The sequence below is a fragment of the Prenolepis imparis genome, unplaced genomic scaffold (genome assembly GCF_030444845.1).
Source record: "Prenolepis imparis isolate NDT839.2.m4 unplaced genomic scaffold, iyPreImpa1.0 SCAF_11, whole genome shotgun sequence".
Lineage (NCBI taxonomy): Eukaryota > Metazoa > Arthropoda > Insecta > Hymenoptera > Formicidae > Prenolepis > Prenolepis imparis.
The window spans coordinates 6,338,409-6,364,079 of record NW_028141169.1 but is presented as its reverse complement, the minus strand read 5'-3'; the positions used below and the strand labels follow the sequence as shown (position 1 = coordinate 6,364,079).

At 37.1% G+C, this 25,671-nt stretch overlaps 1 protein-coding gene across 15 annotated transcripts in view; it reads left to right on the top strand.

The window, feature by feature from the left end:
* Window positions 1–25,671, top strand: part of LOC145942554 (serine/threonine-protein kinase MARK2) — a 90,929-nt gene that overhangs the window by 36,076 nt on the left and 29,182 nt on the right. For 9 of the 15 annotated variants that reach the window (XR_014426375.1, XM_083049393.1, XM_083049394.1 and 6 more), the window contains exon 1: window positions 12,740–13,247. The exons of 5 other annotated variants lie outside the window; for them this stretch is intronic. The gene's annotated coding sequence lies outside the window, so the exon portion shown is untranslated. Of the gene's footprint in view, window positions 1–12,739; window positions 13,248–25,671 lie in introns of those variants that run through there. One more of the 15 variants, XM_083049392.1, reaches the window with a different exon arrangement.

Here is a 25,671-nt window from a genome sequence, read left to right as displayed (position 1 = left end):
GATTTGTTCGGATGGGAGTTTCATCAAGGCCGCGTCTATCAAATAATTCATGCTTCCCTAGCGTGCAATGCGTGTGAATTTGTTTAGGAATCATTTCGTTTTGAATAATAAAAAATATATAAAGCTGATCGCTCGACAGTAAGGGAATAATTGCTTTAAATTGACGATAGATACGGATGAGTAGGGGAACATTGGCATATTAATCGGAGATGAAAATCGAGAGAGGGAAGAATATCTCTTCCGCACTTCACGAGTTCGTCACGCATTGAAACTTTTGACAGCTCATAACACGTGGCGGTTCGTCGCTTCCGTTTTGCAAAAATGTAACGTGTACAAATTGAAACGCCGCGAATTATATTTAGATCGCGCTCTCTCAAGATTTCTAATAATAATGTCGACCATTGAAGGTTATCGATTCAATAGGTTGAGGCGGTCAACGTGTAAAAATAACTTGTGTTCGCGTGTTATCGATCGTGGGCGGTGTACGTATTGACTTTACGTCATGTGTCGAACCTTATATACGTCGTCGGCATCTGCATCCGATTCGCAGGATTAATAAAGAATCGACTGCTCTATAGAAAATACATAATTTTAGTTTAAACGCGACATTTGTGCTCTAAGCCTCCTCTAATAGTTAGCCGAGCGATTACACTCGAAACGAGCGTGTTGCGATACGTTGTGAATATTAATTTCCGCAAAAACATCATTTACCTCTCGAAGTCTCTCGAGTCTATTTTATACGAGAGGAATTCAAAGTGAAAACCTCTCGGAAAGTAATATTCGTTCGTAATATCGTAAATTGCTTGATATACATAACAACGCAAGTGTAACCGCAAATATTCAATCTCAAAGGTCTCTGGTGAACTTAACAACAACTCTCATTTTTTAATATAATCTTTGCATTATTTTATGTTGATCAAAATTATTCGAGCAGAGTAAAAATTAATTAGCAATAAAGAAGAGAATGTCGTAAATATTGGATTATATTATGTAAACAAATATTTTATATAAATAGATGGACGTTCGAATTATCTGTTTTCTATTACAAAACTTATTCTTAAAATATGTTCAATCTAAATGCATGTTTTTTTAAGATAAAATATTTTACATTTATTATTTTATATACTTTGTCTTTTTTTTATTTTATACACTTATATATTAACAATAGATTTAATGCAATGATTTACAATTTTCGAACGTTTTATCTGTAAAATATTATTGATGTTCACATTGTTTATATGACATGATATTGATGATATAATCGTTTCTCTCATCTCGCCACTTTCCTCGCGTAGTGGAAAATACCACGTCCATTAATGTTTACGCACTTGCGCGCATGACACGCGAGTAGCATGATTAATCGACCGAAATTTCATATCGCGACAGTTTTTATTACGACAGAATGGTTTCGATAAATACATACGTCAGCCGCGCCTGGTTTTACGATATAGCGTTGCCAAGATAATATGTTACGTCATACGAATTTACCCCTAGTTTCTGAGATGACAAATAAAAAAATATTTAATCTCAATCTCGGTAAACAATAACAATAAACAGTCTACGTAAATGGGCTTCTTCGTAAAATTCCTAGTTACACGATATAATTTTAATCTTGTCTCGCTGTTTATATATATATATATATATATATATATATATATATATATAAACAGCGAGACAAGATTAAAATTATATCGTGTAACTATATATACAATATAAATTATGTATAAAATAAATTACTTACGCAAGAAAATTTTACGCGACACATGTTGATAAAGATTCATAAATATTTCGCATACACTGATAACGATTTGCAAAAATAGCGAAGAATTTCCTCGTAACGACGTAATGATAAAGTTAATCATTTATATGTAAAACGTGAGAATTATATTTGTTTCTTGTTTATAATACGAGCTTAATTATGCCGATTATGCGACCTTTTAGTTTAGATATACCTATTTACTCATATTAATGAGCTTCCATATTGCTCAAACTCTTCTCTCAAACCGACTGTCTCGTAATTTATCGTTTCCCTTTCAGTAATATGAAAAATACGCGCAAAAAATAACTCGCGAGCGCCAAGAATAACAATGTTTCAGCTTACAAATGATGTCTATAATAACGTACGAAACAGAAAACATATAAGAAGTAAATCGAAGTATATAGCAAAGGGGAAATAAAGTTTCCGCGAAACTCTCGTTACACTTGATCGATGCGATTTTCCGGTCGCGGATTTTTCTGGGGGCGAAGGAACGAAATGATGAATGGATGTATCGCTTGTCGTAGCGATTTTCCCATTTTTGCCGATTTTGACGACGATTCATTATCCGGTTGTTATAGCTGTCTCTTTACAAATACTCCACGAGTGCAAATATGTATAGGATTTTAAACCGAAAGACGTCAGCATATGACAAGCAGTCCTCAAGATGATAAAAAGATTGCGGCTCGAGAAAAAGATTGATTTATGTTACTCGAGCATTAATAAATATAAAGCTCGTGCTAATGTGAAATGGCATGACATGTCAAATATTTACCGATACGTTATAATAATCATTTCAGACGAATTGATACAAAATGATGATCTCTGCGGTATAACTTGACATTTTGATATTTTTTATCTGGACGTTTTAAGCTGTAACTACTTTAATTTCTAAAAGATTAAAGAGAAAATATTAAATACATATAGAAAATAATTTTATTTTAAAGTATTATAACTTTTATATCTTATATTTTTAATAAAATTTTTAATATATAATACTAAATTTTGTTTATAAAGATATTTGTGCCGAGGAGAATAGAGACTGTCGAAAGAAAATCAATTCGTGAAGAAACTATATTGCGGTTGATATTGAAGAATTTAGAATCTTAAAATAGTCCGTGACTCTTTATTCAAATTTATTGTTGAGCCCAATCACATTGTTCAATCATATTTCTATATCTTGAATCACGTGGTGAGAGAAATTGACGGAAGCTTTTTATTTACCATATATGCACGTGTTAGCTGATAAGGAGGCGTCTATTTAAAGAGATTTTAACGGCGTTTTAATTAGCACGATTTATAGCTCATACATCAAAAGTGGATGCTGTATATACGTTTCTTTATTAAATCGTTTTTTATCGTCTTATGTGGAAGCTCGTCGTTATTAATTTATAAATATGCAATAAGTAATATATGAATAAGCCACAGTGATATATTCTTCGTGAGAGAATCATTCTGTTATTCGATTAAATATGATAAGAATATTTTTTCATAAACTTATGAATCTCTTTATAGAAATAGAAATATAAATCTCTCAAAAAGAAAAATTTCTCATCATGTTTTTGCAATTTTTGTTTTAGCATTAAGGAAGATAAAGTCGGTTTTTCTCATTTTGCGAAATATCTATAACTTCCGCAACATATTACGAATGAATATTATATTTCAAAGCTGAAGCGCGATTATAACGGAACACGTGTAATCTTGTTTAATGCAAAACGTAGAAAAACGTAATTACGTGGAATTCTCCTTAAAGCACATATAGCGTTATATTATTTGAATTGTTGAAAAAGGTATCGCAATAAAACGCGATGTTCTGCTATACGAGAAAAACCAAAATAAAAGTCTATCGCGTACGAGAAACAAGTCGGGAAATATCGCCATTCTCGCCTGTGAGAATGTGTTAAATGAAAAAAATTTATTGGCCAATTTACGTGCCGAGCCGAAATAATTTGTAACACGTGTACTCGACGTAACGAATTACGTCGCCAAAAATAGATCGAAATCGATCTCGCGCGAGACCTTCTTGTGAAGCGCGAAACAATCGCGTCGTATATTTGCGATCGATAAATTTTGTCATTTTACGCGTAACACCACGTGCACGTTCGTAGTCTTTCAGTGCCCCTTCCTTTCCCTCCCTTGAAAAGCTGACCCGAATGGGTTTTCGATGCGGGTCCGTTTTCGCTCGATGAATGGCAAGATTTATCGCGTCGATACGGGCGAAACGGGAGGCATCGATGCGGAATGGATTCTTGCGAAATCCATCGGCAGTGTTGACTGACTGCGGTAATCGTGCAATTGCCGAATTTGTTTTCTACAAATAGAGCGAATCAATTTCCTTTCATGTGAGAGAAAAATATTTCCTACCTTTGCATTTTACATTGTTTCTCATTGTCAGTTAACGATGATTAAAACGCGAAAGATGTAGAACATATGCAGATTCACTTCTTGCTTTAATCTTTTTTTTTTGCGATATTTGTTGATGTATTATCACTTTCATGTATTATCAATAAATCATAGTCATTTAATTTTGTCTTAAGATATATTGAATTTACTTGATTCATTGTCTGACAGAAGAATGATGAATATGAACGCGAGATAAATCATCCCGCGAAAGCAGCTGATTTCATGAAACGGAAAATTATTTTTAGCTCGTGCCATTTGTAATGTCAACCACGTGTTGTCATTCGCATTTGTAAAGCCATAAACGTAGATAAAGGCGCCTCGATAGCATCGCGCGATACATCGTTAATCAGCTGTTGAGGTGCCTGAATGGAAATTTTCGATTCGCCGATTGTACACGTCATACGATGAGGCGCTTACACATTATTAATTTCGTGGAAATGCGAAAATAATAAATCTTACTTTTTAGACTTTTCTGAGCAGTCTCAAACAACGCGATTGATATCAGTGTACTGAATCAATAAGTTCCACCGGTATGATATATAGATCACATTCGATCAGATTGTCAACTGCATAATTAAACGGAGTAGCCGAAACGTCGTTTCATCGATGTTTGCGTTGCGAGCTCGTACATGTGGTAAATATAAGCATCCAGCTTCTCAGCTTCGAAAATACGATTATATTATTCGTCACTATTTGAGTGGGAAACATTAAGAAAGAGAGAAATAGAAAGAGAGAAAAAGATCGAAATCGGGGGCAGCGTTCTTAAAAAAGATTATACGCAAGATAAAGATAGCATTTCTTATTTCTTTGATGTTTCAATATCGCACGCATGCATACGTACGCATATAATTTTCGTGAATATCGTCTTAGAACGGATATTGAGCAATATAGAACACGTTGTACTTTATTTTTCTTTTCTTTACACGTTATATAATGTGTGATTAATTATTCAGAAACAAGCCTAATTTGGCTGATAATTTGGAGACAATTTACACCGCGTTCATTACTGGATATTCGATGCTGTTAATTACGCCATTTATGTTGCAATTGTTTCCATCGGCGCGTAATTGTTTGGCTGATGATGTGAAAACAATTAGGGCGCTGAATAGATATTGAGGCTGAGGTTTCAGCTATGACAAGAGTAATTATGTCCTACATAATATATATTTCTACAAATAAGAATTTTTATCCTTTTCCGTTCTTTTATTCTATAAATAAATAATTAATCGCTGCTCAAAGCTGACAATTGTGATGCAACTCTGTAACATTCCGGACGATAAACCTATCTTACTTAATCGAGACACGCGCGAAGGAATCATTCAAGTGTCATAGGTCACGAGTAACGAGGAGAGGAAATTGCGAGTCGATAGTCTCGTAGATTGCTTACAGTAGACGCGAGTTTTTCCAAAGTAGTTTACACCATCAAAGAGAATCCTTATTAGAGAGAGAGAGAGAACTGATTTTCCAGGCTTGACGATCTACTTGCGTATTTGCCGTTGCGAAAGAGAATCTCTTCAATCGCTCAAATTTAAATTCGCATTTCGAAATCACGATGCAAAGATATGATTGAGAGATATTAACTCTCCAATTTCTCAAAATATTACGCGCAACACGAACTTGTTAACGACGCGGCTATTCCCGTAAAACAGTTCTTATGATCTTACCTCATTCCAGGATATTCTGATATATGCGTGAACGCGAAACCTCGAAACGGCAATAATTATTCGCTTCATGAAAAACTTACTCGCGCGAGTAGAAATGCATTCGTTACGGGAGGAAATGAAATATGCCAAAATATAATGGCGAGCGTGAAGGCCGTTATTTCGTGACTTAAATAGCGTAACGAAATAAGCAAAAAGTGTAACAATTCGTGTGAGCAGGACTGCGAGTCGTGACAAATTTTTAATTCCACCTCGTTTCATTCGCATACATTTTATATAAATATAATTCGGAAATAAAAGAAAATTGCCCGATAAAAAAAATATTTAAAGTAATTTGTAAAGAGAATGTTCAATAAAGGATTGAAAGACTTAACTCTTCAATTACGTTTGCCGTGATATCACTTGCGGTTGACGCGACTTTAACGTGCGTATGTAAATGTGCATGTATGTGTCACGTGCATGCATATATGTCATGCGTGACTCTTCCTCGAGCTAGATTGGAAAAACGAGTTCGCTCTATGTACGTATGTGGCACGCAACGTACTTAAAGAGAGAGAAGATCCTTTTAACGCTCTTCTCTACCCGTTATTAAGAACGCCGATGCTAATCGCGTCTAACGTGTGGGAAAGTTGCATCCACTGCGCGTAGGTCGCGAAATTGCATCTCCGGATCGAGTTTTCTCGCTTCAATAAGCCCCCCGGTCTTTTAAGATAATCGCCGCTATAAGGGTCGACGGGATAATCCGGGAGAATCTTTGGAAGAATCTCCGCTCGCGTCGTCGTGAAAGACTTTTCCTCCGTAATCTCGATATATCGATCGCGAATAAACTATTCTCGTTTCCTGTAACAAATTAACCGGTTAACATATTTTCACTTTGCCTCGTTTCGCGACGTTTTAAATTACGATCGAGAGATTAAATTAATTAACAAAAAATTGATGATAAATAATATTATTTTTATTCTTATGCGTTATATAAATTTTATAGGTCTGATTTCTGAAATTTTACGAAAAATTACACGCACATACGTAAGTGTTGCGCGAAGCGGCGGACTTTAGATAGGGGCCGAAAAGTTCACATTGCGAGCTCATCAACCTTTCGAACTCGCCGCATACTTGTACGAGGTCAATCGTGCTCGGTCACGAGACACGAGAGGGATAACGTAACGCGATCGTGTAATGTATAGTTTCGGGATATATATATATATATATATATATATATATATATTCATAAATTTCATAAGCACAACACTTTCCGCTCCCTGCCGCCCTTGCCCAAGAGCTCAACAATACGTGTAGATCTAATCACGTGCGCGCCGATACTACTTTCGCCGGGGCCCCTCATAACTATGCATTTGAGTGCAAAAGACCGCAAAAGCATAATTATCGACTGGTTTCGCGGAAACGCCCGCGTTAATCGCACCCGTAAAGTACCGTTACAATCTGTATGACTCACCGCGTCCGAACACTGAGCGGCAACTCTATTATGCAACCGAAAAAGTTCATACAATTTTCCGACATATATATAATTTTAATTTTAATTTTTTACTAGTATGTTTTTTTTTATTTTTTAAATTATATATATTTATTTAATAAGATAGAATTCTACAGATTTTAATATGCAATTATTAGTTATTTTGTTTGTTATATATTATTATGCAATGTTTTTCTTTTCCTTCTTTTTCTTTGAAAAAGTCGAAAAATTCAAACCTACTGTTTAATACGCTTCCAAAGCTATAAATTATCTCCGATATTCGTTAATGAGATACAATAACAAAGATATAAATTCGATTACATCTTTTTGCGCTTTCTACCTCACGTTTTATTCGGCGAGAAGAAGTAAATGCGTATATCTGCAGTCGCTTATGTAATTTAGTTAAGCTTAAGTGATAGAGCGTACTTTCACGAGGAATTCATAATAAATTACTTATTGGGAACATCGAGTGCATTTTTATAGCGCTAAAGTAAAGAAAGTAATAACGAGAAAGTATCTCTTGCGAGAAACCTTTAATTTACTCCACGTCGTGTATGTTTCTTTTGTGTATTTCATCCATTGTCTATTTCTCTCCCGTAAAAACAAAAGTCTATTGTTTGTAAATGAATAGACTAAAAATTTGACAGACATATTCATGTGAATGTTTCTTGATAATTTAAAATTTGATGTTTTATATACATACATATTATACATATATGTATTCCTCTTTCTCTCTCTTTCTCTCTCTCTCTTGCTCATATAAATCAAAATTGAGTTTTTAATCGCTAATATAATTTATTATTTAAAAAATATTCGCGAAAATAATGAGATAAAGTTGCATCGAATAATTGATGTTAAATTATATAACACCAACGACACGAATTACACAGCAATTATAATTGTTTGTATGCACTTTAATTGCGCCTCTTTAATGACATACTATACTCATTAGCTAACAAGTTAGTGCTGCCATCTGCTACCAAACAGTATTGCCATAAGCGGCTAAATCTATCATCAGCATTTTGCTTGCCATTGAAAGAGTATAAGCCTCGGCGGAATTTTTCCATCTTAAGAAATCGTCGTATGAATTATATGATTAATTATTGACAGAGGCACAAAAAAATTAACATTATAAAAATATTTTTTTTTACATTTTTATTCATTTTTTCTCATGTTTTTCTGTGGTTTTATTTTTGTATTCTTTAAAAGAAAAAATCTTTCGGGGATCGAGGTATTATTAGCATCTCTATTCAGCTCTCTTTTTTTCTTTCTCTTTTTTTTTTGTAATTCACTCGGCGATGCAAACTCGATACTCAGCCTGAGCGGAGATAATCGCGCCGCGTGAAACCCTTTGGACGCGTCGGAATGTAAAACTCGTTTGCTATACGCGAACGGAAGTCGGAAAGGAGAAGGCAGCACCGAAGAAGGATCTCACGCGATCCTTTGTAAGGCGAACCATATCGCGCGATAATTGTTCCCACGATTCGATAGCCGGTTGATTTCTGAGTGATATCATTGGCGTCGCTGCTGATGAGAGATGACTACAAAAAAAAAGTTCATTTACCGTTCAAAAACTCAATTACCACGACGTGATTCTCAGCTACGTAACACTCTAATGAACCTACATATGTATATCTACAGAAATCTCTATTTCGACTCGGTAATAATTTTCGATTCATGATCTCTTCTTATGCTATGCTTATATGTAGTCTGTGAAATAACATCTCGAACAGAATAAACCGATGTCTCAGTCGAATCAAATGAATATGACTGATACGTCGAATAAATTCTAAAAACTAAATTACGTCTGTTAATGCGTTGTTTAATTGTATCTTCAAACTCTCCTCGATTTACATCTCTTTTGAAGTAAACGACTTGTACAAAGAACAGTTATGCACCGTTTACGATACCTGCGTATCATTCGTCTGCTCCGCCACTTGTCGTTTATAGTTTCATAAGATCCCCTTGGTTCTATAGACCGATCCAGGAGATCGTAGAAATGAGAGATAGAAAAGAGGTTCGTCGACGTTAACGCTTCGCCTGCAATCTGCCGAGCGAATCATTATTAAAGGAATTGAGTTCAGCTCGAAGAACGTGAATAGATCTACGTGCAAGGAATACACTTGCTATATATATATATATGCATGAGAGTGTACCTGTATCTAAACTTGTATTTGTATCTCTTATCTACATTTTCTTATCTTATTTACATTTTTAAATTTTTATTCTTTATCTCAGGGTTTTTTTTTTGCACGTGTATATATATTTCGCTAGATATAACGCGCGATATAACATCCATATTTGTAATATTCCGCTGAAAGATCGGACGATTTGGGAGAAAACTGCAGTTTCCATCGCATCGTCTCTCTTTTAAAAGCGATATCGACGATTGGAAAAACACGCGAGTTTCGCGCTCCAATTATTTCGGCCTTAGTCACCGCTCGAAGTCACGGTGGCCCCGATAAAACCACTTACAATAGCAAGAACCCGCGCCGCTATGAATTTCATATTTGTCGACGATAAGCCGCCGCAATTAATTCTCGCGAATAAACATAATATTCAGAATAATTCAAAATTCAAATATAAAACGAAGCCAACAAACTATAGGTCCGATCAACTCCAGAGCTTTAATAAATTCTTCACGTTATCTGTCTGTACAAAAATTTACTGCCCTTTCGAAAGTTTCTTCTCTAAAAGCGAATCTCTTGAGTAAATATTTACTGAAAAAAAATTGCTGTAAAAAGCAAAATAAATGTAAATAGGGAAAAATAACAGATATCGCTGGTGAACGCGTTTATGATAGGAAAAAAATTTATCTCCGCGCGAATCGAGGATATTAGCCTCTCTTTCTGCGTTCTGAACCTTCTTCGAGATCTTCGAGATGAGAGAAACTAATCAACGCGCATATCACGGGTGGTCCACGTTACGGAAAGAGCAATAAAAAGCGAGGACGGCTGATAATCTTTGTGTAACCGTACGGCTTCCGTCGTGTTCTCTCTTTTTCTCTGCCTTTTCCACGGTTCAGCGAATCCTAAGTTGCCAGCTTCCTGGCGAATCTTATCGTATATTTACCCGCGAAATCGCCGTCCGTCAAGAGGAAACGTTCGGCGCGCCTTTTCCTCTAATCAGCTTCCAAAAAAAATGCGGTTGAATTAGCTTCTCGATTTTATTTGATAAACATGATGGACTATTAAAACTTAATCTCTCGTCTCGTTTTCCCGAGATGAAGATTCGTATATAGTTGTTCGTGCTGATAAATAATGCCGATTAAAATCAATTAATTTTTTATTAATTTTTACAGTTATTTTTTTTTTACATTTATTTATGTCTGAATCTTTATTCTGTTTGAAGGAATCGCTGATCTTCGAATCGTAAAGTCGAGAAACGTTATTTCTTTCTTCATACTTTTCTAAGCGTAACGACAGAGATCCATCGAATAGTTACACCTCCCTGCGTTTCAACGGTTTCTGAATCTAAAATCGATTCGTCTCACGTCTCCATTTATGATCTTTGTCGAACTTTTACCGGGATTACTGATCGATTAAAACGTTCGCAAGATTTGTTAAAAATTCACGCGATAATATAATGTCCAGACGGCCAATACTTGCCTCGCGCAAGAGAAATGAAAGAATCCGTTAACAGAGCGTATCCTCTTTTAATTTATCGTTTTATAATTAAGGGTAGTATATACACATTTCGCTGCGCGAATCGATACCTGCTTTTCCGAGGAGTTCTGCTTATCTCGAGAATATTTACTTCGATATTTACGCGCCAAGAATTCTCGAGCTCGTTTTAGAGATTATTGCATGACTTTCCGAGAGTACAAATCCGCTTCGCGCGGATACTTGAAAAAGAAAAGAATTGAAGGGATTAAAATTGACCGATAAAGCTGCGCGACGTAACAATAACGTGAAAAAATACAAGCAACATATCGTAATTATTATTTTTTTTTTTTTTTAATTCTGCCCCGTTATCCGTGGATCGGCGATTCGTTTCGCGATCGGCTCCCGTTCCGATCGATCGATTCCAGAGCGGAGGAGTACGAAGGTCGCGATCGCGCAACTGCCGGGATAACACGAGGGGCCCAAAGAAGTTCCCAGCTCGCGGCGATCAGTCTTCCGCCAGACTTCGGGCCCGAGGTGAGCCAGTGTAAGTGTCGGTCGATCTCCTCCGCAAAAGGAGACTTACTTATGGGGAAAACGATCTCGAGCGAATCCTTCGCGCGCGCTTCTCTCGCTCCGCTTTTCGACTTCTTCACACGCGATCGTTGCAGCTTGTTGCGTCGCAAATTGCAACAACATCGGGCTGCGAACTGAAAAATCGAATGCGCGCGAGGTGATCAATTTTTCGCACGAGAGAGATCATCACGAGAACGTAGTCTCGCATAGAGTTTTCTCTTTTACTTTTCCTCGCCAACGTGCGGATTTGTGAGTTGTAGCGTTGCATAGTTGACGAATCTGTGATTTTGTCGTGATGGGTGTTATTTTTTGATTTGCGAAATTAAATTTCCAAGATCCAGAACTCTATAATGAGATTAAAAAATTCAAAAATTACATTTATAAATAATACCGATATATATGTTCTAAAAACGAGTCTCGTATAAGAATTGATTAAAACGATGAGTCAATACATATCATAAATATCGTGAGACATACTCATATCAGTCACGAGATAACACTTACACGTATCTATAGAGGTATTAATCTCACACTTAAAATATATTAAGACAAAATTAGTTCAATTTATTACCTAATCATTATAACTTTTTACATTGAAAAATACATTTTTTTGTGATGCAATAATATAGAACTAACATTTCAACATTTTTTCTTTTCATTTAAAAGAAAGGATATAAAATACTCGAAAAAGTACATATATTTTACTCTGAATTTTCTTTAAATATCATTCAATCTGTCTCGTTAAAACCGATGTCTCACGATAATAATATACAATTTTAATTTACAAATTTAGGTATGAAAAGGCTTAATTAAAGAGCCAGGCACATCTATTAGGTGCAACAGAATTATTTTAAATCCCTCTATACTTATGTATATTAGAGAAATATTTATTAAATTATAATTATTAAAAATAACTTTATCGCAGCTGATATTTATGCACCTAATATCGTATTCCTACCAGTTGTTTTCATACCTGAATTTATGATATCAGAGCCTTTGTGTGATTTATTATTTTAATTTAATCTTTTTCAATTTTTCGCAATTAAGTCGGGCGGTGTCGACGGCACGCACGGCACTGCTATCGGCACTTACACTATCGGGGCTCGTCGTATGTACGGTAGTAGGTAGTAGGCGCTTCGAACGACTGGCTGGTTGCTTCGTGAGTCACGAACCGCCTGGTCGCTTTCGCCGGTCGCCGGCGTCGCGGAGCGGCAGTCCGATCGTGTCGTCGTCGTCGTCGGGCGCGAACCCGCTTTCGTGCTTCTCGTCGTATCTCTCGCCGACCGGATGGCGTGCGGTTGAGACAACCGAGACGAACCGAACGTCAAGAGCGCGCGCCGCATCTCAGTGCGTCATACCGCGTGTCACGAGTGCTATTTGCCACGCCGTGCCTGCTCCGATCTCTCTTCATCTCTTTTTTTTCTCTCTCTTTTTCTCCGCCCGCGTTTTTTGGCAGCAGACTCGTTCCGCGAGTCCCTCGGGTCCTTGGACCCTCGCGAAGACCCGCGATCACGCCCGAAGTTCTTTATCAGCGGGAGAGCGATAATGTGATCGTGGCGTAAAAGCTCTCGACGAAGCAAGTATCGGGAAAAGTGCTCCGTGGGCGTCGTTTCTCTCTCGCGAGAAAGTTTCTTCGGAAATTCTTCGAAATTTTCTTCTTGCTTCAAGACGGTGGTGATTATAGTAAGTTGTGATAACGATAGTGACGGTGTTTAGGTGGCCTCGTTAAGTTGTGCTCCTGCAATGTGTATGATTTGTGCGCGAAGGACGCAGGATAGGTAGAGAGAATTTATGTAATTACAATGAGATAAGGTTCCTTTAATTAATTAACGAGAATCTCATCGTGTTCGTATATATTATTAGTAATTATTAATCGAATGTATAACATAATTTTTAACAAAATTTTTAATATTTTATCCAATTTCGTAACGTAATACATTGCACAAGAGAAATGTTTGGAATATGCGAAAAATTGAATTAGCGAGCAGAGATTCTTGCTAATGCAGCAGGCAAACGTGTCCTTAGCAAGGTTAGCTCGCGCGGGAGATTCCGCGAGTGTCGACCTCGCCGAGAGTCTTAAGCCAACAAGAGAAGAATAAACAAATTCGCGCGATTTTACGACGTTACATCACGCGTGTCGTGTTCAAACACACACATACACAGAACCGCGATTTACTTGCGTACGCCACAATGGCTCGCGACACACACAAAACAGCTCGCCTATTATACGAACGATCTGAATGATAATTCTGCATTGTTTCCAAAAAAAGATTCACGGGCGCGTTGTCTGCGAATTTCGCGAAACAAATTCAATTTCACGGAACGGTGGTGTTAATCCCGCTTAATTTGCATTACAAATCATTTGCAATAGTAATCCACGCATCATATATATTCCATTCGTATCATTTATATAGGCCGAATTATACACATCATCTCGCTTTTTTTTTAATTTTTGGAAAACGAAAATACATGAAAAAAATGCTTAAAAATTAGCACAAGCCCGACAAGAGAGAAAATCGAAAATGTTTCGCGTTATTAGAGTTATCGTAATATGATTGTGATTTTTCCTACAGAGTTGAGTCCTACAGACTTTTCTTGCTCTTTTCTTGCGCGAATTAGAGGCGAACGAAAGAACGGATATACGGAAGCGTGTGTGTAAGAATTAACGGTTTATATAATCAGTCATATTATTCCACAGTTCGCGAACATAATTAGAACGAAAACTCTGTTTTATTACTCTTTGCGATATATTACGCATGTCGCGGTTTATTCGAAGAATTTTTCTTTCCTCTCCGGTGATTCCGCTCTTTGTTCAACTTAACAATTTTATCCTCCCACTAATAATGTGTAATCTAGATTAATAGCCTCTCGGAAAATGATACAAACTTATCACGCAGGAAAATAATAATCAGACCTTACGCAAGACCGGATCATATTTAGAGAACTTAAAAATACCGCAAGTCGTTTGATATATAAATGAAATCTGAAATCTTTCCTCATATTTTCCATCAACTTAATTTACTTTAATACGGTATAAAGCTCTGTGATAAGAAAAATATATTATTATGTTTATCGTTAAATTTATTTTGTACTTAATACGTTTATTATATAAATTATTATGAAACAATCTTTTTATAAAAGCTAAAAGATTTCTCAGAAGAAGAAAATTTATTGCGCATATGTTATTATCTCTTTATCACATATGCTATACTAACAAGTTGAATATATTATTGATCGCGATAACTTATTGAAACGTAAATTAGCTCATTATCATTCCATCGATTATCAAAGATCCTTATGTTGTTGTGCATTTAAAGAAGGTTGTTCGACGAGGATCTTATCTAGTCTTAACTTGCGTTAATTGAAAATTATACGCTCGAGCTAGCTCGATATATTTACACGCATAATTTGCAAGCAATTGATTTTGTCAAACCAGCGATCGCATTCTCGGAGTCGAAACATGACAAAAAAATACCTTTTTGTCATTTATGTTTAATGGAGCGTTGCTGTCACTCGAACAGAATGCGCGCGTAATCAATGCACTCGCCGGAAGCAAAACAGCTGATCAGCCGCGACTATCCTCCAATTGCACCAGCGTCGCTTAATCATCTGTAACTATGTAACATATAAAGCTAATAGCATTTCTAAATAGTACGCTATAGCTGATCTTTTCAGTACGAAGTCCAACATACGCATCGTTTAACATAAATTATCGTTGCAAATTTCTTTGTGCCTATGGAATTCCATTTAAATTACAGATCTCTATCGTATAATAATCACTTGCAAATTTTTTTTTTAATGAAAATCATATTTCACTGCATTTATTTATTTATTTATTTTTTTTTAATGGAAAGGATGTAAAAAATCTTATATTATATAATCAGGTTTTTTCTTTCTCTCTTTTTCTCTCCTTTTTTTCTTTATTCACATCATAACGATATCTACGACGCGAAGAGCACTTGGTATTAATGTGTATAATGTGGGGAGAAACTACGCTGATCGCGCACCGAGCAGCGTTAATCAAGTAAGAGTCGCTAGCGCAACCGGCGAGAGAGCTCAAGAGAGATGCAATCGTGGCGATGAGAGTTACTTGAACGAAAAGAGCGACGAGCGCCACAAGGGTCTTGGGTTTATCGCGCTTGTGGTACGACCCCGGCGTATATCAGCGCGGGTTTAATTGCAGATTCGGCGGGCAAAGTTTGATTAAGCGGCTATTATTCCCCCGGCGAGATAACGCGCAATCTGCGATTCAAATGCTCGTCCGCGTTTCCCGTTTTATTCGCGGAACAAAGGAAAGTTTTTTTTTTTTTTTTTCGGCCGCGAGAACTCTGTTTTTCTCCTCGCGAGCGAGATGATGCGCGCGCGCATTGTTCGAAATAAGGTATCAAAGCGTGCAGGCCCCCCCCCCCCCAAAAACAAAGAGAAATACGCAACGCGATGATGAATCACAAGCAACGATTGTGCGCTCCCGCTATAAAACTCGGAATGTTACGTAGTCGTGCACTGTTAATTAAGCAACACGCTGCGACACACTTATTTAGAGACATATCGCTGCACAATATTCAACCAGGTATATTAAGCCAAATTGAGAACACAATAAATTATATATGAAATTAATTTGCTAATTTTTTGCTGTCAAAAGTAATTTTTTCTGATAATTTGGCTTTGACAGCTTAATATATCTTATATACCTCAATATACCTTCAGATATCTTTATCAATATTTTTATATATTTATGCAGATATCTTTATCAATATTTTTATATATTTATGCAGATATCGTGTTACCGGAAGTTTTTTCACCGCAAAGTTATATAAATAAACATTTCACACCCGTTCGCGAAGCTTATACGTTCGAGAGATGTAAGCTGATGTGAAGCGGATTCGCTTAATGGCGCTCGGTTCTTTTGTTCTATTTTTTCCTTGCTGGACGACATAAGACACGATTTCTTCTCGTGAGAATCCAATTGTCACACCGTAATTATCCGCTTCGTTTACTCGATTCGTTTAGCCTTCTTCTCGGCCGACAGAAGCGACTCGCGCTTCTCGAGACAGGTATTTGTCACGCTTGGCAATAAAAGTCTTGCGAGTGCCGCTGTATGATAAAAAAGACAATAAAATCGTCATGCGTCTTTTCCGTTCGCATCCACGATTGCGGATATCATTAAGGACGCAGAATGCGCGAAAGATCTCCGCGAAGCCATCAACTGCGATTGTAGTAACTCGATGATTTGTGCATATTCGGAGTATTGTGGATCTCGTGATGCAACAATTAGCCGATACGGTTTGCATAATTCGCAGAAGGGGCTTGGTATGTCACAATAAATGTTGACGACAGCTTTATATTAGCACACAAATACCGCGTTCGCCTTTTCTGGTTCGCTCCAAGTGACATTTCGATTATCTTGCACAATGTAGCAAGGTGAAGTTTCTTATCAACGCGAATCGTGTCGTTCAATGCGACGAACTCGATTTACATGTTCGGTGCTTACTTATTTACGCGCGAATATATCAGATTATAATTTTTTTTTCGAAATTTTAGCATATAATTTTCACGATAAAATTTTCTGTGTAGATTCTTGAAGATAAAGAAAAGCGTGCAGAAAAAAATTCTCCTTGTTTTATGCTTCATAAATATTCTCGCGGATGGCGTCTGTTAGCATTTCGCAATACCATCGCCTTGGCACATTAAACATTTTGCAACGAAAAATTAACCTTTGTGAACATGCATTCTACTTTAATGAATTAAATTTTCAATACAGAAAATTTGTTTATAGTAACAATTCAATTTGTAATCAAAACGATAAAAAATACTATTATATTATTTTGAAAAATATCTCAAATCCGTTTACAATATATTTTTCAAATTTGTTTGTGATTGTTGATTTGAAATATCTTTGAAACGGGGACAAAGTTACGTTTTTCATCAATTGCAAATATATTATCGCTTTTAAACGGATTTTCAATTATACAAATAAAAGAAAAATCTCTATAAACGATTCTAATTCAAGATACATCAGCGATTTGTTTTATCTGAAAGTTGGATGACAATTATTTTCTTTTTAAATATTGTATATTTATTTCGAACGGAACTATTATATTACAAGCTACAAAGAAAATATTATTTTGAAAACTTAATTCATTAAGAGTGCTATATTCACATAGGTAAAAAATTATCTTCTTAAAATACGCCAATTAGAGCATTTTTTTTAAGTTTTCACTATTTTATTAAACACGGCGGATTTTTCCGAATGCGGATCTATTTCGTGTCGATTTGTCTCGATATAGTCGCATGTGTATGCGGCCTGCTTCTCCACATTTTCCCGTGATTGCAGGTATTTGTTATGTCGAACAAAAGATCTCGCGCCTAACTATCGCGCTATAATCGCAGGTCGCGCATCGCAGCACGCGCGTACAACTGCATTTCTTTTTTTTTTTCGAATAGACGAGATACATTCACCGGACGTTGCATTTATCGGCATTTTACATTTCATTCACGTACCTCGATCGAATAACAACAACAGCAAACAAATGTATTTCAAATCAGACAAGAATGAAAACATTGAAAACACAACAAGATGTCAAGATTAAAGAGAATGAAAGATATTTCCACGCTTCGGATTTAAAATATCCATTGCAAATATTCTATTGCGACGCGAAAAAAAAAACATGGAGAGAGGCCAATTTATTTCGAAACAAAATCATTATCGGATGCGAAAAAGCGCTTTGCATAATTCGTTACAATGAAAACACGCATCTCGCTCCGAATGTTCATCAACAAGGTTGAACAAGATCGCGAAGCTCGCTCGGAAATTGGTGATCGCGGTCGTGCACTTTTATAGCCTTCGTCGACGCTTTTAGAGCTTGCTCCTTTCGTCCCGGTAACGGTTCTGCCGGAAATAAAGACGTTCTCCATCCGGCTGGCTTTTCCGACGACCAAGTCGGAACGCGAGACGATGGATGGGCCTCGTCTCGCTCCATAAAGGACATTGTCGAGGGGGCGATGGTGTTATCGCGCACGAAGAAACGTGGGTGTCCCGAGAAAGCGCATCCTTCTCGGCGATGTGATTCTCTCACTTTTAGCGCGCGTTTCTTTTTTTAACCCCTCCGGGAAAATGTCGGGATGCATCATTACCCGGCATGAAGAAAGAGGAGGATATGCGTGCATTATTTCACTCGACCAGATCTCTGCGAAAATAATTTAGTTCTCCTTTCTCCTGGCTCTTCCTTAGATGCACTTTTTTATTTAGCGGAGTAAAATTACGCTCTAATCATATGGGAAAATTTAACGAGGTCGATGATTGAAATGTCAATTTTTATTATAGAAAAGTACTCGTCATTACGTAACGTTGAGTAGGATCGTCGCGTCAAATTGAATTAAACCTTATCGCCGATATGACCGACTTTTTTTCTCTATATGATTAAAAATTTATGAATTGCGCGCCGTTATTAATTTACGTTATTAATTACGCGGCAAAATTAATATGACTCCCGACCATCCTTAACTCGCGCTCGGCCACATCGGTCATACATACCCCCCTGCTTTCTCGACCGCAAATCCTCGTTTGCTGACGAGGTCGGTCATTTCGTCGCTTTTTCCGCGGCCCTCTAACGAAGTCCTTCGACGGTATGCACCCGGCGCGACGGCGTGTCGGCGCGTTGCGTGTCGCACGCGAGAGCCTCGAACAATGCAGCTCTGACACGCTAGAAGAGTCTACGTACACGCTAGTAAGTTTCTACTAGACCGAGTAGCGCCGGACGAATTTATTATTTTTTTTTTTTTTTCGTCTAATCTATAAGAAGGAGAAAATTGAAAAAAAAGAAAGTTTTCAGGCATAAATTTTTTGCTACGCTCCCCATCGAATGAAAGATCGCACGAAGCGTCACTCCTTATACCTCTACTTCGAGTTGAATTCGGACCACTGCTGTATTAATCGTATCGGGTACGAAACTGCGTGATACACATATATTTGCTTAACAAATTGGAATTTTTTACTTACCATCGTGTTTTGTCGTTGGCGCGCCTAATAAATAAATAAATAAAAAAAAAGGTTTCTTCGGGCATTTTAACAAGGAAGAATAGCGCAGTCGTAAAGTCGCGGCGGGTCAGCGCGATGTGCCGTCATCCGGTGATTAATGACTCGCGCTTTCTTGCCCTCCTGCTTTTAACGCGCTGACACTGACATTATGTCTCGAAGAAAGTCTGGCGAGCGTCCAAAATACTTCCGAACGTGCTTTATGACACGGGTTTTGGTAACACTAAGCTGCTAAATTTGTTCGCTCGTACACACGAGGCAGATTGTGGAGTATCGAGTCGCGTTCTCGAGTGTCCTCCTGAAACGTTTCGATCGACATAAATCATCATCCGGATGACTCGGCGTGCACATATAAGGACTTTGCGGTGTATTCCACTAACTACCTTGTAAAGAGATTGCAGCAAATGATACATAATTATATTGTATATATATTATATTCATATATATATGGCGAATCCCAATCTCATTTCAGCGCAGAATTTTCATTAATTTTAATGAATTATCAATTATAGTCTTCAAATAATTGACTCTTTAATTAAATTATTTTTATATCAATGAGATAAGTATTTTAAGGAAATAAAACGGGTCGAATGTATTTTACGCTGATGTCGATAAAAAGATTAGAATAATAAGAACGAAATTAGAATATTTAACGTTGTTCTCATAAATGAAATACGCGAGACTTTTATAATTTTTCTTAAAAATAATTTTTGTACAAAAATCAGCATGCTTGTACACGAGGCGTGGTAATGAGAATGGATAAAGGCACGGAAATAGTATGAAACGTGCGTACTTGAGCTTATTAGATAAACGAGAAACGTACGCGATTTAAGTGACTCGGTTAATTCGCATGCATCTGTGCCTCTTACAACGTAATGCGCGTATGCAAATTTAGCGTTTTTATCTCCCACTTGCCGTAGCTCCGTATATAGTTGACTGCGTAGATTTCGCTGCAGCTATAACAACGATCATATAAAATTAAAATATCAAAATATGAACGTGTAAATAATACCAATAATGTTATATCTTTTTTTCTTCATGTTTTTCATGCTTTGAAATAAAATCGCGGATGTGTGAAGTTGGCACTCCTATGTTATGCTATCATAGTTCTGTTAAGAGTTCTGAGTTTTATTTAGAACCATAGGAAGAGTTCTTGATAATTTTTAGAAATATAGTTCCGGTCATTACGATAATGAAAATCAGTTTCAAAAAATAGGGGTGCCAGCTTTACATTTTTTTACACATCGAGTTCCAATAGTTTTGAGCAGAGTTTTAAGGTTCTTTTAAATAGTTATATAGTTCCTGATTATTTTTTGAAAGAGTTCTATGCAATTTTTAGATAAAAAAAACAATATTGAAAGTATGTTTTTTTATCTCTATAAAAATTGCAAAACTCTTTCAAAAAATAATCAGGAACTATAAAACTATTAAACAATTTAAATTTACTCGCCTCACGGTTGCTCCTTTGTTGCCCGATGCCTCCTTCTCGTAGAAGTTTCGAAACACTTGCATTCGCGTTATTTTTTTTTCGTTCGCGCGGCGACGCCCGGGTTTTAGCTATCGCGATTACGATATTGGTACGTGCGACGCGATCGGATTTATACGATAATTAACCACCAAAGACGCTAATTAATACACTCGGCCTTTCGCGGACCGGCAAGAAGCGCGCGACCATAGATCACGAAGAATCGAAGAAGAGCACTGGAGGTGGAGCTAGACTGGCACTGCCAGGTTCGGAACGCGCAACGATACGTCGCGCCGAGTCGTAGTGGTGGGGCATTGTAGGACTCGCGACGTGGGAGCTCGGCGAATCACGTCGCGACTACATACCCTCACCAGGTCGTAGTGATGGGGGTATGTAGTCGCGACGTGATTCGCTGAACCTCGCACGTATTACGTTGCGTCGCGACCCCTACAATGCCCCACCACAACGACTCGGCGCGACGTATCATTGGTCGTTGCGCGTTCCGAATCTGGCAGTGCCAGTCGTGGTGAGGGTATGTAGTCGCGACGTGATTCGCCGAGCTCCCACGTCGCGAGTACTACAATGCCCCACTACTACGACTCGGCGCGACGTATCGTTGCGCGTTCCGAATCTGGCAGTGCCAGTCTAGCTCCACCTCCAGTGCTCTTTGATTGTTCGTGTTCAACGGTCGCGCGCTTCTTGCCGGTCCGCGAAAGGACGAGTGTATTAATTAGCGTCTTTGGTGGTTAATTATCGTATAAATCCGATCGGGTCGCACGCGCGAGATTGATCTCGTCGGCCGTGAATCTCGCTCAATATTCGTCTCGCTTGCGTTCCTCGGCGACTTCAGTGCGTTGCGGCGAAGTCGCTTTCTTGATCATCTTCGTTCGATAAGCCCCTGCGAAAAATGGGTCTCGCGTTTTACCGAAACGCGTCGAAGATTGTGATAGCTAAAACCCGGGCGTCGCCGCGTGTCGCGAACGAAAAAAAATAACGCGAATGCAAGTGTTTCGAAACTTGTAGGAGAAGGAGGCCCGGGGAGGCATCGGCCAACAAAGGAGCAACCGTGAGGTGAGTAAATTTAAATTGTTTAATATAGTTTTATAGTTTTATAGTTCCTGATTATTTTTTGAAAGTGTTTTGCAATTTTTATAGAGATAAAAAAACATACTTTCAATATTGTTTTTTTATCTAAAAATTGCAGAACTCTTTCAAAAAATAATCAGGAACTATATAACTATTTAAAAGAACCTTAAAGCTCTGCTCAAAACTATTGAAACTCGATGTGTAAAAAAATGTGAAGTTGGCACCCCTATTTTTTTAAACTGATTTTCGTTATCGTAATAACCGGAACTATTTCTAAAAATTATCAACAACTCTTTCTATGGTTCTAAATAACTCAGAACTCTTAACAGAACTATGATAGCGTAACATAGGGGTGCCAACTTCACACACCCAAAATCGCACTAATGCGAAACAATGTATGACATATGTAAATAAATCATATCAATTTTTGTTCGAAATTTAAAATAATTGATTAACTAATAATAAAAAATATTTTACGAATGTATATTCGACAATATCCTTCATTATTTGTTTATTATTCACTGTAAATTTTGCAAAAATTGATATTTATTTACACTATCACTCATTTCATTTTCAATTTCTCGTTAATATACTGCGATGTTATTTCAAACTCTTCTAAAGCAGACATTTCATCGACAATTAATTATTTCTCTAATTTATCGATTTATTTCACCAGCGTCGATCAATGTTAGATTGAACTCTTTTATTTTGAAATTTTTAAATTGTGCTTTTGTATACGGAGATAGTATACAAGATATAATTTACATTTCACTGTCGTCTTATTTCACATTTGTATCTCGCGATATCGATAAGAAAAATATAATAATTTTGCGCTATGTTTTATTACACTTTAATAACGTTCGCTCCTTGATATATTTTATCGCTTTGCGATTCTATACCGTGCATATACATGAGATTCCCAGCTCGGTGGTGATTGTCACAGTGCCGGGTGTTAGGTAGACACGCTATCGCTTATCAGCATCTACCTGATAAGAGCGGCGATGTAACGAAGTCAAGTTGGCCGGACGCTTATCGCCGCAGCTCGAGAAATGGATCCAGTCCTTCACAATCCGTTGTCCACGTAACTTTTCGGGTATATCGCTTTTCTCTTTATCGTTCTTTCGTGCGTCCAAGTAATTTTTTCTCGGGGTCGAGGAAAAAAGAAAAAAAAATTACGCAACCATCTGTGTATAATTACGCTCCGTAGGCAGAACGGATGCAAACTTTCGTCTGTGTCGTTTTTTGGCGAGAAAACTTCGTGCAGGTGTAAATCGAAATATGTGAACGCTTTGTGTATATATATGTGTAATAGCACGCATCGCGTGTGTGACAAGTCGCTGATAACCGCGATCGCGATGATCGAAATTTGCGCCATAGTCTTCTCTAGCCCACAATTTTTAATCTCACGAGAAACACGCGCGTGTTTCGCATTACTATACTAAGTATCACTCGAGTTTCGGCATCACATTCCGTCGGTGAAGGGAATTTGTCGAAGTTAGTTCCTCGACCGTAGAGAGAGTGCTGACGTAAAGTCTTTGAAATATTAATGGCAGTTAATCCTCAAGTACCAAGTGCATCGCGCTCGTCTCGATATACGTCTTGATATACGGCATTGATGTATAAATTTTTTAATTTTCTCTTGGACACTGTTTTCATAATTTATTGTTCGAACTAACAATTGAAAAGATCAGATATTCTTGTGTTTCTATTTTCTCTCTCTTTCAAACTTTCTGCCTTCTTCACACTTTCCTATTTTATTATTCCGAGAGTTGTCATATTTATAGTCGCACTGTGTAGATTAATTTTAATAATTCAGAATTCTGATGAAACTAGAGAGAAGATCAGAAACATCTCGTCTCCGGAAAATTCTTATGATTTTGCTTATTTTGTAAAATTGCTTCTGTGAAATGACAGAAGTTCGCGTTATTATTGAATATATATTTATATGGTAATTACGTACGAAAACAGATATGCACCCCGTTTATTAAGAATGCTTTCAAATCGCGATAAGTGCACTCTATCACTGGGAAAAACTTCCTCACCTTCTCCGTAAAAGATTTCCTCGAAACATGATATCGTTCATTCCTTGTGACACGAGAATGCATTATAGAAAGCCAGTTACAGGGTGTTCCAGAATCTCTGCATCTGTGAACTTTTTAATAATCATGGAGCAAATTTATATATTAAATTTACCTTAAACATTTAAAATTTTGTAACTAAAAATTTTTTGCAATTTTAAATTAAGTTGTGGAGAAACGTAATAATAGACAATAAATTCCTATTCTCAATTTTAATTAGATATTATTATTTTAACAGAATTTTCAGATTTATAATTTTAAAGTGTCGTTTGTCAAAATGATACGAAGAAATCTATTCAAAAGTGTTTGCAAGAGTCTATATTAGTTTCCCACAGTTTGGAAAAGAAACTTGAGGAAATCTGAAACACCCAGTATTATAATAGCATCGGATCTATAAATCTCCCTACTTTCCGTGTTCTGTTCCGTCCGTTCGCGATTTATGACTTTTATTTTGCCTCCTAGTTGAAAAACATCGTCGGTGTTTGTCGATCGTTCGACAAGTTCTCTTCGATATCTTTCAACGAATTGATCATATATATCGCCTTGACGAATGACCGGAAATTTCAGTCGATTTGCGCCGTTAACTGACCAATTAATTTTCAGTTTTTAGAGTGAATGTCATTGAACATAGTAAATCTCCGTCATTCGGATCAATCCTTCTTTCTGATTGATAATGTTCTCTTCGATAAAACCTCGTCTATTTTTAGATATTTAGCAATTAAGAGGAAATCGTTATCTCACCTTTTAATTCATCATACGATGTAGCATTTACAAAGGAATTATGAGTCAGCTGATAGAAATTGTGAAAATAAATCTCGCAGTAAACTCTTTATTTGGAATATTGCAAGCTCTAAGATAATCAGAAATTATATCTTTTAATCACAAATACAATAATCGTCGATGTATCTAAAAATTACCATCAATATTTTGACAGTAAAGAGTTTGCGTGTTTGTATTAATATCGAAAGAAAATTCATATATCCATGTACGCCTCTTAATTAATTAAATCCAGACAGGAGGATCGATAAACTTATTATACTCTCCTATATGATCAGGCTCAATCTGATCGCCTCGCGATCGTATTCGCGCGATAATAATCGGTCGATCGTCCGAAGCATTAATTAACACCGCGGATAATATTATTAACGTAACGATTTATCGTCGGTCGTTCTCTCGTCGAGTCTTTCAAATTGCCAATAAGCTTTTCTCGTCGAGGATACACTAGAAATGGCCCGTTTCATTTCCCATTGGCGAAACGGCTTTCCGTCCCCTTCCGTCGACATTATACGGCACTCGGTCGGGGGATGGGAGTCGCTTTACCCCTTTCCAGACTTCGTCTCGATTCGATCTCGGAGCAAATTTCCGCCTGGCTATTCCACCCCGGAGAACGAACAGAAAAGCCGTCCGTAAAACGCAAAAATTCGCGACGCGTCGATAGTTCGTTCGTGTTTCTCTATTTCATTGACCATTTTATCCGAGGAAAAACATCGCGACATTGCGGGAAAGTAAATCGATAATAAAACAATCGCGTTTATATA